This window comes from Ambystoma mexicanum, chromosome 5q (assembly GCF_040938575.1).
Source record: "Ambystoma mexicanum isolate Mex_15411 chromosome 5q, UKY_AmexF1_1, whole genome shotgun sequence".
NCBI lineage: Eukaryota > Metazoa > Chordata > Amphibia > Caudata > Ambystomatidae > Ambystoma > Ambystoma mexicanum.
In genome coordinates, this window is record NC_090933.1 from 1,064,069,537 (window position 1) to 1,064,081,985 (window position 12,449).

Consider the following 12,449-nt stretch of genomic DNA (forward strand, 5'->3'; position numbering starts at 1 on the left):
GTTAGTCGGTAAAAGGATTTGTTTTCATAGCAAGGCACTGTATGTATCACTGTGAAACAGGTGAAGGAATGTAGGGAAAGGAATGCAAAGAAGGGGGAGAGAAACGGGGAAGGGCGGGGGAAAGCAATGAGCGGACCTAATAGGATCCAACAAATCTCTTTCTCGTTGGGAGCTGCAGATGCAGTGCTAGCGCCTGGGTGCTATTGCCACATTCGCTTTATTCCATACACCACTATCGAATACCCAATCAGCACTTCCCAGGTCTTCTCTCACACCTCTTTTTCAGAATACTTTATACTTTAAAAAAAAAAAACTATTTATTCGTTTCCAACACGTAACAAACAACATTAACAACCACAACAAACAGTACACTACAATTGGCACTTCATGTTGGGATCCGCACTCTATCCTCCGTCTCGTTGGCGCATTGGCTCGGCTCTCTCCTGTCCATCATGTTCAGTATTGATCATCCCTGGCTCATGCAATAGGCCCCCATGTGGCCCATCCACAGCTCCCTCCAAATTCCCTCACTCGCTTTATCGCTGGGGGTTCAATCCTCCTGTGGTCCACTAGAGCCTGTCATGTCTTTCCCTTCTGTGCTGTTAAATAGGTGCTGTATGAGAGAGTTCCATGCAAGTAGTTTAGCCCCGCTCTCCCCCTATCCCCCTTGCACCGCTGTGGTCCACACTGATGATTTTCGCTATTAATGAGCAACATCTAATAATTTGGATATTTGGTGCAAATAGAATCAGCTCGTATCTTGTTAATCGTGCTGATGTGAGATGTTGCGTTGGCATTCTGTTTAAGATAACGTCTACAGAGTGAGGTACCATCACGGTTAAGGAGTGACCCAGAACCATACCCTCAGATGCATCGGCAGCAGCAATAGCTCTCAGACATCTTGACAAAGCGCATGCAACAGGTTAAGCGTGGGGGGAAAATAACTGCACAGTCTATACTTTCCTCCATGCTCCTGCGTTAACACAGCCAAACCACATCCATCACATTCATGCATACACAAAATAAAGGTCTTGTCATAATTTGGTGTGCCCAAAACTGGTGCTGAACACAACACAGCCTTGAGCAGATCAAAAGCTTTCTGGCAATCCATGTTCCATGGTAAAGGAAAAGAAAAGCCCTTCTTTGTCAATAGCAACATTGGTTTTATCATTAATGAAAAGTAAGGGATCCACTGTCTACAGTATGAATCCATGTATATCAAGGCTCTGACCTCTTTCTGTGTATTTGGGACAGACATGCTAGAGATGCTTTGTATCCGTTCAGGTGTTAGTCTTCTCCCCTCCTTTGACAGGAGATAGACTAAATCGGCAACCTCAAGTCAACAATATTGAAACATTTTTAAAGAAGCCTTATGCCCATGTTCTGCTAAATGAATAAGCAACAACACAGTGCCCTCCTTGCAAACAATTTCTAAATCTGCAGCTAAAAGAAGATCGTCAAAATACTGCAACAACATACAAGTGGAAGGCAACTCAAGTGTGCCAGGTTGTTCCTTCAAAGTTCTACTATAAATGCTAGGACTCTCAGTGTACCCTTGTGGCACACGAGTAAAAGTAAACGAGCGTCCCCCTGGGGTGAACAAGAACAAATATCTACTGTCAACATGCACAGGAATACTAAAGAAAGCATTCTTTAGATCCACAACACTAAAATGAGTAGCTGAAGCTGGAATCATTGTCAATATTGTAGTCACATCTGGCATAATTGGAAATTGTGGAGCAACAATCTTATTAATAGCACACAAATCAATAATACAATGGAAAGGAATTGCATTATCCCCTTTCTTATACACCGTAGAATCGGACTATTATACAAACTTCCTGCAATTTCCTCGATCACACCTTGATGTATACAATCAAAAACTATACTCTTTAAAGCATGTTCACCATCAAATTAAATCTCATACTGTGGAATATGTGTAATTTAACACCTGGTTTCAACACAATTTTAACAGGCTCATTTAGCAAAATACCAACGTCATTATCATCAACCGCCCATAAACAAGCCGGAACCAATTCAGTCGGTAAAGGCCTAGTCAAGAATTGTGAAGCAGAAGTTCATTGAAGTGAAATTGTTAAATGCACTCCATCCAGAGAACAGTACATTACAGCATTCAATTCTTACAACAGATTCAACCCCAACAAATTCTCGCCACAATTTGTTGTCAAAAGAAATGGACATGAATCTGTGAATGGTCCCAGTGAAATCAGTACCAGCTGAGAGACAGGACTGACCACTGGTGTACCAGAGAACCCTACAGAAATGTTGTTCTGCCCTGATAGTGGAATATCTGGCACCCTAAAATGATCAACGGAACACCTCTGTGCTCCTGTATGTGTCAAAAATAGATGCTTCCTATTCCCAACCTTCATCTCAACATAGAGCCCTTTCTGATCGACAGGAATAGGTACTGGTTCCAAACTCTGCTTCAGGCTATCCTGACGGAACAGTACATCATCAATTGCAAGAGAAAAATAGACAGTCGAAGGATTATCAAAAATGTTCCCAATATTAACACTATGCTGATGACTATCCTGTGGAAACGACTGTTGATTTTGAGCAATCTTACATCTACCAGGACCCCCTATCCCAGGACCGCCTCTGGATCATCTACCTATGGTATCATACGTGTTATTTGATCGCTGCTGAAGGATTAGGCATTGTGATCGCCAATGACCTTCTTGTCTGCAATAGGCACGTTGGTTCATGTGTACAGGACCCATTTGCCCATTAATCTGTGGGGCAAGCTGGCCTCTAAACTGTGTATTCCCACCTCTGGTTCCTCTTACTATTTGCTGCAACAATACTTTTGTCTTCAAGTCTCTTTTCTTCTTTTCTATCTTTTTATTTCAGTATTGACCCTATTCTCATAATACTGAGCCATATGCAATACTTCACGCTGCGATTTCTTTTGCCAGGCGCTTTCGGAAGTCATCATTTGTAATTGGATATCAGGCATCAATCTGTGCACAAATGTTTCTACAAACAGCCTTCTACCTGACTCAGTACTTAAGTCTTGACCGCTGAAATCTGAAAACACTTGTTCGAACAGATTAAAACATTCAGCAGCACCTTCAGATTTCCCCTGGATGCAAGCTGTAAGCTTGTCCCAAATTCTTCTTCTCCCTGGAACCAAAGTCTTCAATTTATTTACTATTCTGTCTGGCAGTGTCTTTATCACCTGTGGCGGTTTCTCACCAGCATTCCTTTCTCCATCTATCTGTACCAAGTTAACCCATGTGTCACCCAGCCCTGCCTGATCATCTACAGTTCTAATCTGTTTCCATAAATCAGCAGGTAGGATCACAGAGAACATAAAATCTATATCAACCAGCGTGAAAACTGACGAATGCAAGACAGATTCAATTTCTTTATAAAATCCTGTTGGATTTTTCGTGATATTTGGAATCGTTTGTCTAATGGTATTCACTTCCTGTCTGGAAAATGGGACATGAACAAACTGTGAGACACAATGAGCTTCAATAGTAGTGGCTGCTGTGCCTGTTGCAGCATTAAGTGGAATTTCTACCTTAGGAACAAATGTCAGAGGAACCTCCCTCTTTGGCAATTGAGAAGTAGGCAATTCAGAACGTTCATTAAGCAACAAGGCTAAATCAAGTGACAAAGTAGTCAAAGCAGTATCAGGCAAAAATGCTCTCTTATAAATGACCATCAAATCTGCGGGACAACAAATCTTTTCTTCATAAATTCATCCTGTAGGTACTCGACAATTACCTGTAACACTTTCCTTTGTGTAGCCGGAGCATACTGACTAAACATGTCATATACTTCAATGGGAGAAATTGAAACATCCGAAATCCATCTAAGTGCGTCTCTTGTGCAAAAACGCGTCTCTTCACTCATTGGTTTACATGAAGGAAGAAATTGTTTCTGCACATATGAGGCTTCCAATCTATTACCATGTATTTCTACATTCTGTAACCGATCTAACTCCCTTTTAAACTCAAAAACCTCTCAACATGCTCATGTACTTTCTCCCGAGTGTCCCTTGAGCAGGCTAGGGCATTCAAATCCCTCAACCCCTGTGGGACATTCATGTCCGTCAAATCACTCCAAACATCAGCCAAATACATTCCCATCCACTCGATCAAAATATTCTGTTTGGGAATACTTTTTAGCAGTTAAGACAGCTGATTTTTCACCTTCCTCTATATATTTCTTAGCCCATGCATACAATTCTCTTTTTCTATATTTAGATACTGTACTACGAGTCACTATTCTTGAATCAGCACTCGCTCCTTCAATCGCTACAAGTGGAGCAGAACCACCTGGAAAAGAAAGTTCAGACAAATCTTGTACAATAGGCAGTGGAGACACTACCGCTGGCGGTAAAGATGGAATTAAGGGAACAGCAAATGTTGGCAAGGGCGAGGATGCAGAGGGGGAAATAACAACAGGAAGAGGAGCAACAACTGGAGGAGGAGCAACAACGGGAGGAAAAGGAACAACAACGGGAGGAGGTGCAACAGCAGAAAGAGGTAAAACAACAGGGAGAGACACATAAGGAGGTGGCGCAGTAGCAGCAGTCCTACGCTCATTCAAAAGCTTATCGTTCAGCTCGTCTGAGGTATAAAATTCCTTAGACAGATATATTTTCTGTACTCCCAGTTGAAAAGCCCATCCATACTTCTAATAGATTCTGACTGTTTCTGTTGGTCATACAATAATGCTTTTTCAGTATTAGACATATGTCAGCGTGCATGTTTCTCTTTACTCTTAGGTTGCTGCATGGATTCCTTTCTCCAATCCTTAATTACATAAAATGCTGCAGGCCTAGCCTTTTTCTTTAACAATATAGACTATAAATACTCTATACGAGCAATTTCAAAACTACCATGAACTAGCCACTGAATTCAGAAGCATTTCTAGTTTGTCTGTGCCAAATATCATTAAATACAATACCATTGAGGCCGTACTTACAGTACATTAAACAAGCCAGTGAGCCAACAGGTGGCACCGGTTGACCTTGTCCCAAAGATTGTCTGTCTCTGCGGAATAAACCCATGAAACAGGCAGACAATTTCCCAGGCATGTCAGATCACTGGTGTTACCTGGCATTGTTTGTACTTGCGAGTGCAAATCTGCAACCAATATCAGGATTCTTAGGAATCGGGGCACGACTCACCTGATTTCAAAGACTAAGGAGGTTCGATCGGATTACAAAGGATCCTCATGGTTGGCGATTTCGGCAAAGAGCCTGCCTTGATATGGGGACCCTCGTCAAGATGCCCTCTCGAACTGCGTGCTCACTGTCCAGGGATCGGATCGTGCAGTACTGTTGAGGTGTTGCGTCTCATACAAAGGGGCCCCCTTTTCCCACTCTCTGATCCCAGTCCGATAGCCATGTCTTCTTTTCATGAGGTGACATCATTTTTGAGGGTCCCTATTCGGGCGCCATTGGAAAGACCAAAGAAATATCGAGGCTTAGTACCACAAAATGAAATACACCATCACGGATCGAAAGATACAAGTATCTTTATTTCTGTACAGAATTCAAAGTAAAACAGATAGCCATCTGGCTCCCAACACCTCAAAGTGTGTACCAGCAGACACAATGAGGGGTGAGAGAGCTGTACATCTTAACACAGGTTCTTTTATTCATTTTTCCAGTTATTATCCAGCCCCTCTCCAAACGAAAAATGTACATGCTAGGGTTCGTGCCCAGTTCATATGACAAATATGACAATATTATTTAACAGATTTAACAAGTTTGCTTGTCCATGTAGATACAATGGTAGTATTGTGTATCCGTCTCATAGTAAGCCTAGTTTCAAGAAAGAACACAATATATTACAACCAAAGCACACGGTTTGAGTTTGCTCTACATTGTTCCATTGTTTAGATGAGGAAGAAGCTTGTGAGTGCAAACAACACTTGGGTTGCAGTTCATACGAGTCACAAGGTTTCTTTGCATAGAATAGTCTGCTCTCGGTCAGCCTAAATGTTGACACAACTCAAAGGTCTTTCGGCTCGGCTGTAGTTAAAAACGTAGTCCACCATTTTAGGACCCAAAACAAGAGTTAAAATCAAAATGGCGGATGATTCTTAAAATGGTGGTGAAGTCGATTAGAAATCGGAGCATTTCAAAGCAATTTTCTGTGCAACGTGAATGAGCTTAGGCCAATATTCATATCAAGGTGGTATTATACAAATACAGTTTAATAGCTCCAGGATCTTGACCCTTCTGGGCACGTCTGACATTTGAGTCTGAGTGGTTGCAACATGAGTGGGTTTTTGTTGCACCTGTTGTTCCGCCATGCCCATGCGGTCTGCCAGGGTCTGTACGTCCTGTTGGAGGAGGCCCATGTCCACCATCACTGTGTCCATTTTATTTTCCAGGGACTTCTTCAGGGCCGCTATGGTTGTATCCAACTTCCTCTCCAGAGATGCCTTCAGGGCCATTATAGCTTCCAATAGCGGGCTCTCACATTCCTCCTGCTGTACTGTGCTGGACGAGGCCATGGTTGCCTCCGATGGAGTGGGTTGAACCTTATCTGACTTCCTGGCAAAAGGCTCAATGCTGGTTTGTTTGCTTCTGCTCACTTTAGATTTGTCTGGCATCCCTTTATCCTGAGCGGGTTGTGTATCCCCCCATCTGGCAGTCTTCTTAGTCCTCTCCACAATGTCTTTTGGGCTCCCCTTTACCCACTCAGGCTTCTTCTTACCCGGGGGCTGTTCATTGCTTGTGGTTCCCAGGGAGGCCTTTCACCATTGTGGTGCTTACTGTGTCCGATGCTGCTCAGGCCGTGGCATTCTGCCCTCTCCGTTGTCCCTCTCCATTGCCCCCTCAAGCGGCAGCGCTCCGACTGTTCCCCCTGGTGCTGGGGGTGTTCCTCTGCTCGGTTGGCCACCCGAGGGTAATTTGGCGGGCTTGCCACTTATGGAGCCTGGATCTTGGGCGATTACCTTATATCCGTGCTTATCTGCACACAAGATTTTCCCCAAGGTGACTTGCCTTGTTGGCTAATTGGGTGTGTTACCCCACATGCCAGGGGGTTTTTATGTGATTTCACCCACTTTGTTTGTTCTTCCTCAAATTGTTATCCCCCAGGCACCGGGTCTGATCCTTCCTTCCAGTTGCGCTCCTTGAGGTGTCCTGGATCTGTTCTGGGCCTTGACATATGTACCAGTGCTGACCGCACTCAATTGAGGGCTTCGGTCTGCTGCTCCGAGCACCCGGTGCCCGTGGATTAGTGGCGGCCCTTGCAGGTGTTCGGCCCAGTGGTTCTAACCCCACCTTTCCTGGGCAGTGATCCTCTCTCACCAGCAGTACTTCCTCTGCTGTCGATTCCTCTGCGTCATGCTCAGCCGCTCGTAGGGGCCCATTTACTTGCCCTCTTCAGCACCATATGCTGCGCTGTTGGTGTGGATCTTAGAACTGCCTGCCTGGTGTCTGTCATGGCAGGCCCGGCAATGGGCCCTTCTGGGTAGTGAGTCTGCCGTGTGACATCCAATGTCAGATATACTCCAATGACTCGGTTTCGTTGAGCACATTCCTGGGTTTCCACCTTCTGCTCTACCCCCCCCCTTTGGTGGGCAGTGGATGAGTTGTGCTCCCCCACGTCTCCAGTCCGGTTGGCCTTTGTTCCTCACGGGCGGGCAGGTCAGGCCCTCCTGCAGTGGCGTTCCGAGCCCTCAAGTGGCTCCTGGACCCAGTATTGTCTCAGAGTGGGTTGTGCTCTCCCACTTCACCCATTCCCCACCACTCATTCGTACCCCCCTGGGTGGCTCTTGTACGATGCTTGTGTCCAGTGGTATACAGCTCTGGCCAATGCAACTCTGCATGTGGGCATCCATGGGTTATATTCCCCACTCCCACCCAATTCAGCATTTGTGCCTCTTTGTTCCCATCAGCAACTATGAGCTGCCTGTATTTACCTCTGGGCATGCCTGGGGGGCTGCCCAGTGACTTTGCAGGCACAATGTTGGCCCGTACCCCTTCTGGGTCCTCGGGTTGCACCAATGAGTGGCAGCCTCTTCTTGCAGGTCCAGGCCGCTGTTGCTGTGTCTTCTGCCCGCTTCCTCGTCTCACCTGATGAGCACCTCTCTTCTCACCGAACCAGGCCAGGATCCTGAGTGTGTCGCAGCCACGAGCTGGGCCTCCTTCGCGACACGGCTGGAGACTTCGTTTTTTGCTGTGTCTCCGCCGGGACTTGTTCACAGTTCTCACACAGTGCTGCTGTTTATTGTCCTCAAAGCCTTGCGCTCAACACCCTCGCCCCCCAGGCAGGATCAGGACCGCCATAGCCTGGCGGGTCCTCCCAGGCTAATGCCCTTCTCTACGTAGGATGGGGAACTGCTGATCCCCTACAGCCCAGTGTGTGTTGTGACATGTTGCCCTGTCTAAGCCGGCCTGCTGAATCAGCTCCGTGGCGAACGGCTCCCTGAACCGGAGCCCGTGTGGCAGTAGATGGGCCGCCTTGCCCTCTGGCACCGTCACCTCCGGGCTCCGCTGGTTCGTACACTGCCCCGCATCAGCAGTCTCACTGGTACTGTGGCTGCTCTCACCAGCCCGATTCCTGGTCCCCTGTTCTTCGGGACCGTGTGGGACAAGCTGTCCACGTCACCTTGCTGCCAGTGGCGGCCCGTCATCCAGCAGCGCCTCTTCCCTTCAGCTGGCCTCGGGACCATCAATGAGACTGCTCTCCACTGTGGATGCCGCAGCTTGCGCCCACTATTTTGGATTTGGAAGGCAAACTCTTCAACCAGTGTTTTCTGTGTGATTCCTTCACCAGTTATAGGTTACCAGCCCTCCAGTTGTTCCTTGGGTGCTCTGACACCTTTATCTTCGTTTTGCTTGTATTTTCTTAGCGGTTTGTGTCAGGTTATGTGGATATTGTTCCCGATCAGTCAGGAGCTCTCGAGCTCTGCCTCTTAGCGAATGGCCTCCTAGCCACGCCCCCTCTTTCAGAATACTTAGATCTCCCTTTATGATGTGCCTATCTAATTTGACTTTTACCTCACATCCAAGTTTCATTGCTCTCTTTCACATTACATTTAACATCATATCCGTATTTCATATTGAGTCCTTGTCCCAGATTCCTTCTCTTTGTTTCTGCAAGCTTCATCACCTTAAGTGAAGCCCTCCCATCCACCCAGGACACAGCTTTTATTAGCCTTAAGGGGCCTACGAATATGAAAGAATGCGTATTGGATTGTGGCATAGGGTGCAATCCTGTACTGGAATATTGTCACAGGGACGTTCCTCCCCTTCTTATGTTTAGCACATGACCCAGGGGAGCAGTCTTCATCACTCACTTACAGCCCGCACAATAGATGAATGTGACACCAAGAGTAGAGGAGAACAGGGTTTTAGTGAAAATATGTGGTGCAAGGCAGGCAAACAAGGGCTCTGCCTTACTCTCTCAGAATAAGTCCTTATATAGTCCCTGGATGGGATACCAAAGTTCCAAGTTGTCAAAACGTATGCAATGGTACGAGGCAGAGAAAACGTTGTGTACATATGTCCTGCTAACTATAGGGTTGTTTGCTTGTGTGGCTGGGATTCTATCAGGTCATCATGATTGTGCTCCATGCAAGTCTAGGCAGGGACAGCTGTGTATAGGAATATCCTGGTAACCACAAGGGTGTTTGCTTGTGTTGCTGTGGATTTTATCAGGTCATAATGCGTGTGCTTCATGCCACCCAAGCAGGGACAGCTCTGTATAGGAATGTCTGGGTAATCACAAGTGTATTTGCTTGTGTCAATGTAAGATTTCTCTGGTCATCAAGCTTGCATTGGAGCCGGGTAATGTTTGTCTACGATTGTTTGCAATGCATTTTATTGCTGAATGGCATTTTGCTCAAATTATTTTGGGACACATTTGTTTCACTTTCTTTTTTACCACAAACAGCAGGGTGAGCCCCCTGCATGCCAAATTCCACCCATACTATACCCCTTGCCCATGCATCTATCTGCATGATTGTGTTACAAGTTTTCAAAAGTGTTGAGCAAAGAAATGTGTCTTCTTTTTTTCGGATTGAGGAGATAAATATATATAGAAGCGTTTTCACCACTAGCTTTCCACCTTCCCAACACATCAGCTGTGGGCTAACTACTCCGTGAATCAAGATAACTTTCACTCAACAGTGCATATCAATATCAAATCAGGTATCAGGAAACATATTTTAATAGCTATCCAAAACAATGTACAAAGCATGTATTATGAAAAACACATGGGCAAATCACAAAAAAAGCCTCCTAAGGGCCATTCAATCAATCAGCGTGTTTTTTTAAGATACAGATCACAGGAAGATAGTTATGTCAACCCCCATCAATTAAGTGAATCAACATACAACTTTCTACATTCAAAGGTGTGTGGTGTTAGTAACACTGGTGATTTAAGCAATCAAGTATACATTTCTATTAATCATGACACCTTTACACCTAATCGTGGTTCTGGGGGTGGAGAAAAAAGAGTGTAGTAATCCCACTGATCTGCTGCTCTCATGAATTCTTTTCAGGTATGGGAGTGAGTTCAGAGATTAGTATGCATTAAACGTATGCGTCCGAATAAATCCAAAGCTGAAAATCAAAGAGAACCTTGATTTATCACTTCTTGTCTTCACTGCAAATTGAGCTATTACATCTGCCATTTTCATATGAACACATCTTAATTGTCAGGTTTACCTTTTTAATTGAATGAGATGTTTTACACAGTCAATGATGTCACTTTCTTGTTGGTATGTATTCACCATTCATTGCTTCTAACGATGGAATACCATCAAGGGTGGGACTACGTTGCCCAAATCCCTCAGCATATCATCTGCAATTAACAACACATATGGAAAAGACATTTCAGTCTCTTGATAAAATTAGGTCACGTTATGCATTATTATTCAAACGACCTCACTTACTTTGTCAATTTGTTTTCCGTGAACAGAGGTCTAAGCCACGGCTGCTCCGCCGTAAACTGCAGTGTGGTAAGGCAGCTCAGCTTGCGGCACCCTAGGGTATTCTTTACTTGTCCGTATTCGAAGTTTGCCCAGAGTCCTACAAAAATGTATATGTATACAATGATCTATCGGTGCCCGTCTATTATTTGCAGATCACAGGCAGTGAATTATCTAAAGCGGTTCAACACTTACTTCCGTACGTTCTGAGTTTATTCTCGTGATAAAGCCTTGTTCCGATCACTTTACACGTTTGAACGGATGTTATGTTCTCTCATAGGGAGGCTAACGAGACGCTAGCCTTGTTCTCTCATTTACATGTGAATACGCATATCCACCATCTTGTGTGAGAGTTTTTCACCATTCCTCATGTACCTGTCAAGGAGTGTGGGCAAAGAAGAAATAGCCCGGACTCAACTGTGAGTCAGGAATTTTATCACATGGAGCAAATGAAGGACCCTTTATCGTGTTTAGCCTGGCTTTATATTATAAGGCAGGTCACTAAGTAACTACTTCAGGAAGTTAGCAGCTCATTTGTACGATGGACAGTACAGCTCGTAATATATTCAACTATCAGGTCATGAGTATTTCATGATTAGTGCAGCAAGGGCATAGAGGTATAAAGTAGTAAACTCTAATTTCCTTCTGTCTTACTCCAACTGGTGACTGGAGCATAAGGACAATTATAAACCTGGTGATCAATGGAAAAACACATTCCACTCCATGGAGATGTTCAATCCCGTTTCACAGTGTTTAAGTCATAAATCCATTATTCCTCCAGCTTTTTTAAGACTAGTGGCCTCATTACGAGTTTGGAGGCAGCCATGCCCTCTAAAAGGGCATGGCTGCCTCCAAACTCGTGTCCGGGTTCCCGGTATGGGGAAATACCGGGCCATTCCGACATTGGAGGGCCCAGCATTTCCCCATCCAGGGAACCCAGACCCGGTACATCCCCATTCCCATTCGAGCCTCCATAGGGCTCAATGGGAATGGGGAGCATGCCAACAATGGGCCTGTCAATGACGGCTCATTGTTAGCATGCTGGCCTGCTCGCGGGAATCACAAAGGACGTCTGGTAAAATCAGGTATCCAGAGCGTGTCCCGCGAGGCAACCTCGTAATAGGGCCGTAAGGGGTTAACGGCACAAGCACCTTTACCGGCGCTGTTAACCCCTTACCGCCAGGGTCCTACTGAGGCCCTAAGTCTCTATCAGCACCACGAGGGTGGGCCCTCAATGTTTGGAGCATGAACCAATAGATGTCATTATATGAATGCTTTGCTTCCTGAAAATGCGCTACCAAGGGTTTATCTGCAGTTTGATTTCTAATGGCAGCTCGATGTACACATATGCGCGTTTTTACTGATCTTTTGGTTTTCCCAATGTATAAGTAACCACAAGGGCATTTGATGCCATAGATCACCCATTTGGTCAGGCAGTTAGAGAAAGTGTTCAACTTCCACACACGTCCATGTGTGCACTAACTTATCATGGAGATTGGGAATTCTCTTGAATG